The 6,000-nt window shown below is 45.6% G+C and overlaps 1 protein-coding gene across 2 annotated transcripts in view; it reads right to left on the minus strand.

Annotated features, from left to right (window-relative positions):
- The window catches only part of ches1 (checkpoint suppressor 1), a 56,676-nt gene extending 51,029 nt beyond the window's left edge, over positions 1-5,647 (minus strand). Inside the window, exon 1 of one of the 2 annotated variants that reach the window (XM_035617729.2) lies at positions 5,160-5,647. The gene's annotated coding sequence lies outside the window, so the exon portion shown is untranslated. The remainder of the gene's footprint in view (positions 1-5,159) is intronic. The other variant, XM_035617731.2, reaches the window with a different exon arrangement.
- Positions 5,648-6,000: the final 353 nt, after the last annotated feature.

Below are 6,000 nucleotides of genomic sequence, written 5' to 3' on the forward strand. Positions count from 1 at the left end.
TATTTATGTGCATGCACTCGTGTGCCCCAGTGTGGGGATGCGACCAGCGATAGCTCAGCATGGCTAAGTAGAGAGGGAGCCTAATTGAGCTGAGGTGCCCAGCACTGTGGACAATGAGTCCATTTCAAATCAGCAGGAGGCCTATTGAAGACAATTATAACCTGGGGGACGCGGAGAAGCGTTACTCGTCTCAGCCATCTCGTCCACTTAGGCCCGGCTGTGTTTCCAGTGCCGTTTCAAAACCTGCTCTTAACTCTCCGGTTGTTTTAACCCAAGCGCATGAAAGGCACGGCTCACCTCCTAAACAATGCAGAAATTAAAAACAAATTGACTGCGACCCGAGTCATTATCTAATCATCCCTATGTCGGTGGGAAAACCAAACACATCACTGTCTTCTTCTAAACATCAGTACTTTAGAAAGGAAATGTCATAATTCACATTTTATAGTCATACAATTGCGCCGTGGGTCCAAAATCCAAATATTTAATTTGCTCTAGTGGCTATTTGGCTCACTGATGATACTTTATCATGGAGTGAACCAAACGACACTTTACATCACAGCTGATGCAATTAACAAAATAGCATATAAATTATATATAAATGATATATTTGTTATTGTGCGTGATTCTAAATTTCACTGGCTATTTCAGCGTTTATGAATATCTGCACGGTTCAAAGCTGAGTTTAAAACATTTCAAAGTTAGCTGGGAAGACATGTCGGCATTTGAGGGTGCTATTGGGCGTCAATAGAAAAAAAACTGCGATGCTGAAGACACTTGGAGTGGTCAAGCTAGCACTACCTACATATTGACTGCTATGGGTACCCTGGTCCCAGGCCGGTCAATCACAGAAACATATCCAATCCAATCAACAACTCATCTGGTGTTGTGCTCACTAGTTCAAGAAACTAGCCAGAGCTTTGCAATGGAGATAAAGATTGGGCGAGTCATCTCGCAACACAGATAGCCAACTGCCTTGTTACTTCAATAAGAAAGAGAAACAGAAGAAACGGGGGATGTGACCGATGCAGTTGTACAGGTTTATGCCAGTCAACTTGAAGAATTACAACAATCTTAAACCAGCCTTGAAGTTAAAGGTCAAGTACAACTAGCAATCACTACAACTGAATGGTTGGCAACACAGGACATAAATAATTCCTCTTAATTGTTAAGTTGAACACAATTTCAGGATGATTGGATGAAGATCTAAATAACTATACTGGCTAAACGATTGACTGCTATGTTATTGGCCACACTGGCTGTGGGGGTTTTTCAGGAGAAGATGATTATACAAAATAACAGTCTTAGGGACTATTTACTTACACATAGCCCCTAATGGCACATAGTCTTTACTACTCTTTTGGAGACCTGGAAAGACACCGACTGAATCTCATAGCAACCAAGGTCGTCAAGCAGACTCCTTAAGATATCATAGACCGGGCCTCAAGTCCAGACATAACACAGGGACCTCTTCAGCTCAGGGACAGTCTGTCCTCTCATGAGAAAAACTTCATTACCCAAAATAGCTAAGGTGAACATGATTCTTTCAGTCTTTGTTTGTGAATTTGATACCCGACAGAATCTCCACACGAGTAGTAAGTGTCTTGTGAGTTTAGTTTGCGTCTATAAAGAGGAAGGGGGAAAACGTCCAGAATTGGGTGGCATTAGGATTTAGTGGAATCTAGCAGTGCGGTTGCAGATTGCAACTCACCCCTCCCTCTCCAAGTGTGTACGAGAACCTATGACCTAAAAAACTAAAGGCCCTCTCTTTGGTCAGTAACAGCTTTTATCTGTTGCAGGGCCACTGTAGCAACATGGCGGTACAACATGGCCTCCATGGAAGAGGAAGTTATCATTCTAAACACAACACTTCACAGCTTCAGGTGATTATACTATAATGAAAACATGTTATATTAAATTCGACCTCTGCCAGTAGATCCCCCTGAACCCTTAACACTGGCCCTTAAACTGTGCTGGTAGTATCTCTACTGTCCTTGATCGAGAGTCAATAAACGCATCTGCTTAAGACATCTGGGTCACTTCTGCCAGCAGCTCAGATTTCCAACAACAAGCTTGATCTGACATTTTTCCAGCCAGTTATGTTGCAGAGAGTTGATGGAAGTTGGGCCACAGGTGTATAATTCTGTGTAAACAGAATTATAATACATAAATCAGAGAGGAACTTATATTGAAAGGACGTTTAAATGTGTCAAAACCATATGTGTGTGTGTGTGTGTGTGTGTGTCTTTGACAACTTTTTGAGGGATTGTAAAAAGTTGTTGCACTTTTTCACTGATCAACTTCTTTTGGCACAAGTAGATGTTATCACAAGTTATTGGGGCAAATGAAAGGAGAGTCTAATGAAAAGTAGCATTATAATGCATCTGAAGTCATAAGCATTAGGTTTTAACGCTCCTAGAAAAATGTTAAAGAAGGTTGTTGTGTTAATGATAGTATTGAAAATACAGTGGTAGAAGTACAAGGTTATTTTCCTCTGAGTTATGTTTTTGATCAAGTTTTCACTGAGGCTGTGCTTTAAATTTTTTTTTTTGGTGGGTCTGAACGATGCCTTTAATTGGTTGAACTATTTTTAGCCTTCTTAGTATCTAGTGGGAATCAAACCCTTGATAATGGCGGTTGTGGTGCCACGATTTACTGTAGAGAGAGTGTCTCGCTCTTGCCATGAACATGCAGTGACTGTGTATTTACGTAACCACATCTCTGGAAAACACTCACTGTACTATTAAGAGGGGAAAATAAAGGTCACGGACATTTCGGCAGTGACAAACCAAAATACAATGTCAACACTGTACTTTCTGTTTCCTCTTTTTCTCTGAGTAAACATCATACCTAGAAAATTTAAGAAGTTGGGGTATTTAAAAAGTTGCACTTGTGTAGTGTTGACCTCTCAGAACCGAATGTTCTGCGGTGCCCCCGCCGAACTCAGTTTTTCTGACTGGGCACTTCAGACACTGCCATATGGCTCATGGGCCACAGCTGACCAGAGCACAGGAGGGGGGCTTTTCGTTCCGGGCACGGCTAATATATTCGGAAATATTAAAATGGCCATTTTTGAGTATTTACACTGAATGAATCAAGACGAAAGCTGCCTGATGCTTTCTATTCAAAACCCGGACTATTCAATTAATCCGCGCACGTGAATTATAGATCCATCACGGACTGTTTGAGCTGTGCTGAGGGAATACGACTGACAACAGTTGTACAGAGAGCACTAACCCACTGAGCCATCCATACCAATTATCTGTATCTGGGGGTGGAGTCTGAATTCAATATTCAATTTACACCGTTCACTCTCACATCAGAGCTTCCAACTTAAAAAAAAACAAAAAAAAAGCGCCACAACGGACACAAACAGTATAGGATTTCTGTGAGAGCATCAACTGTCTCCAGAGTGAACGTAGACAGAGCGACGCGCCACAGGGGTGTCCATTGAGAGACAGGGAGAGGTAGAGGGGGCGAGAACTCCATTGAGCGTGGCCATGGGGGGTCAATATGTGAATGAACGTTTGCCATGGAGGTGAATTATGAATGAGCAGCACTCTGAGCACTCCTGGAGAGAGCGTGTCAGCCTCCGTCTCCTTCACTCCATCTCCTCTGCTTTCTTTTCACTTCTCCTCCTCCTCCTCCTGTCCTAAAATCTCCATCACCCTTCCCTTCCACTCCGTCTCTGTTTCAAATCCCACTGCCGGATTAATCTCCTCATCTGCCTTGTTCTCGGTCATCTGATCGCTTTTACCTCCCTCCATCTCTCTCCGCCCCCCATTCTCCTCCTCCTTGTCTCCAGACCATGGGGAGATGGAGGTAGACGCACACGCCGTCTGTCTGAAGAGACGACACCACACTCTTCCCCTGCACATAGACGTATTTACACAGCCTCACACACACACACACACACACACAGTAGCAAAAGATAATACTAAAGCAAACAGTCCTGCACGTGCAAAGGCGGACGCATGCATTAACCGAAACGCTCACAGGCACTGACACTCACACACACACACACACACACACACACACACATTTCACACAGCTGTTCTCAAAGCTTGTGTGTGTGTGTGTGTGTGTGTGTGTATTCATCTGTGTGTAATCCAATGTGCTGCTGCTCAGCCTGTGCCACGCTCTCTCCTCTGTTGCTGTGCGTCTGATCAGATCTGCCTCCCTCAACCTGTTTGCCGTCTATGGCATACACACACTTACACACACACACACGCACACACTCACACACGCACACGCACACAAACACACACTTACACACACACACACGCACACACTCACACACGCACAAGCACACGCACACACACACACACACACACACATAGAAGCTGCTACTACTAATCGAGCCTCGTTCAGCGTCAGACAAGCTTTGGAAAACAGAAATTTCATTCAGTGCAGCTTTTTCGACACAACACGCCAGTTTGTGTGTGTGTGTGTGTGTGTGTGTGTGTGTGTGTATGTGTATGTGTGTGTGTGTTACCCACAGGACCAAAAACTCCTGAACACAAACACACCAAACACACACACACACACACACACACACACACACACACACACACACACAGAGTGAGAAGTAGGAGGGTATAAAGGACTCTGCCTTCTTAAAAGGAGTTTGCGCCAACTCAACTTAAAATGGCCTGGAGAAAGTCTGTGTGCGTGTGTGTGTGTGTGTGTGTGTGTGTGTGTGTGTGTGTGTGTGTGTCTGTGTGTGTGTGTGTATGTGTGTGAGTGTGTGTGTGTGTGTGTGTGTGTGTGTGTGTGTGTGTGTGCTGGAATGGGATCGTGCTGTTCCCTAAAAAGTATCCACTCCTTTTGATCCCTTCACTCCAGTTTACAGTGGTCAGCTCAGCTCGCTTACACACTTTGGCCCCTTTTTTTAGCTTGTGGAAAAACAAGACTTAAAACTCTCTCTCTCTCTCTCACACACACACACACACACACACACACACAGACACACACACACATCAATGTATATATAGGCTACACGCACACTTCCACAGTCCCCCCCCCTTCACACACACACCTCCACTCTTCCCTTTAAGTGCAGTGCCAGGCAGCATATGTCAACACCCCGGGCGCGCGCACACGCACGCACACACACACACACGCACCTGCATCAAGCAAAGAAAGCCCCATAAAGTCACCTTAGGATCCTTGCGTGTTCCAGACGAGCCCCTTCTTCACACTCTTCCTCTCCTCTGTCAGACTTCTCTCTCTCCTCCTCTCCTCCTGTCCTTCCTTCCTTCCTTCCTTCCTTCCGTGCTGTCCGTCCGTCTTCTCTCTCTCTCTCACTCTCTCTCTCTCTCCCCCTCTCTTCGTCTCCGAGCTCGGTCAGTTCCCAGCGTTTTTCCCGAGCCCCTCCATATCCGCCCCGCCAGTCGCTTGTACCACGGAGCGAGCGAGCGAGCGAGCGTACCTACACGCGCACACACACACGCACGCACGCACACGCGCCACAAGCCGCTGCGTTCCTATGGTCTCTCTCTCTCGCTCCCGCCTTGTTTATGCCTCTCTGCGCTCACTCGCCCTCTCTCCGCTGTCGGAGAAGAGCTCGGTGAGAGTTCGTGTGTTTGTGTGTGTGCGCGCGTGTGTGTGCGGGGATGCGTGCCGTGCGTTTCTGTCTTGCCCCGCCAGCAGCAGAGGACTTCCCCCGGCGCCCGGCCTCGGTCCTAGCGCCCGTCGCGTTCACTGAAAGAATGCTATTGTGTACGGAAGGTACTGCCAAAGATCGTCTATGGTTTTTTGACAGGACGACTCACACTGTAGCTTGGCAAAAAAAAAAAAAGGTACAAACTTCTGGTAATAATATATATCGTTGATTCCCCCCATCACCACGTACATCAATTAATGTCATGATACAATAAAATGCGAAAATAAACAACAACAATTTTATCTGATTATCTGGCTGTTTAGGGATATGCCTGCACACAACAAACACCATCATACAATGAAGAAGTGGAGAAAACAGATTTAAAAAATATGTGT

The sequence above is a fragment of the Scophthalmus maximus genome, chromosome 18 (assembly GCF_022379125.1).
Source record: "Scophthalmus maximus strain ysfricsl-2021 chromosome 18, ASM2237912v1, whole genome shotgun sequence".
In the NCBI taxonomy this organism is placed as follows: domain Eukaryota; kingdom Metazoa; phylum Chordata; class Actinopteri; order Pleuronectiformes; family Scophthalmidae; genus Scophthalmus; species Scophthalmus maximus.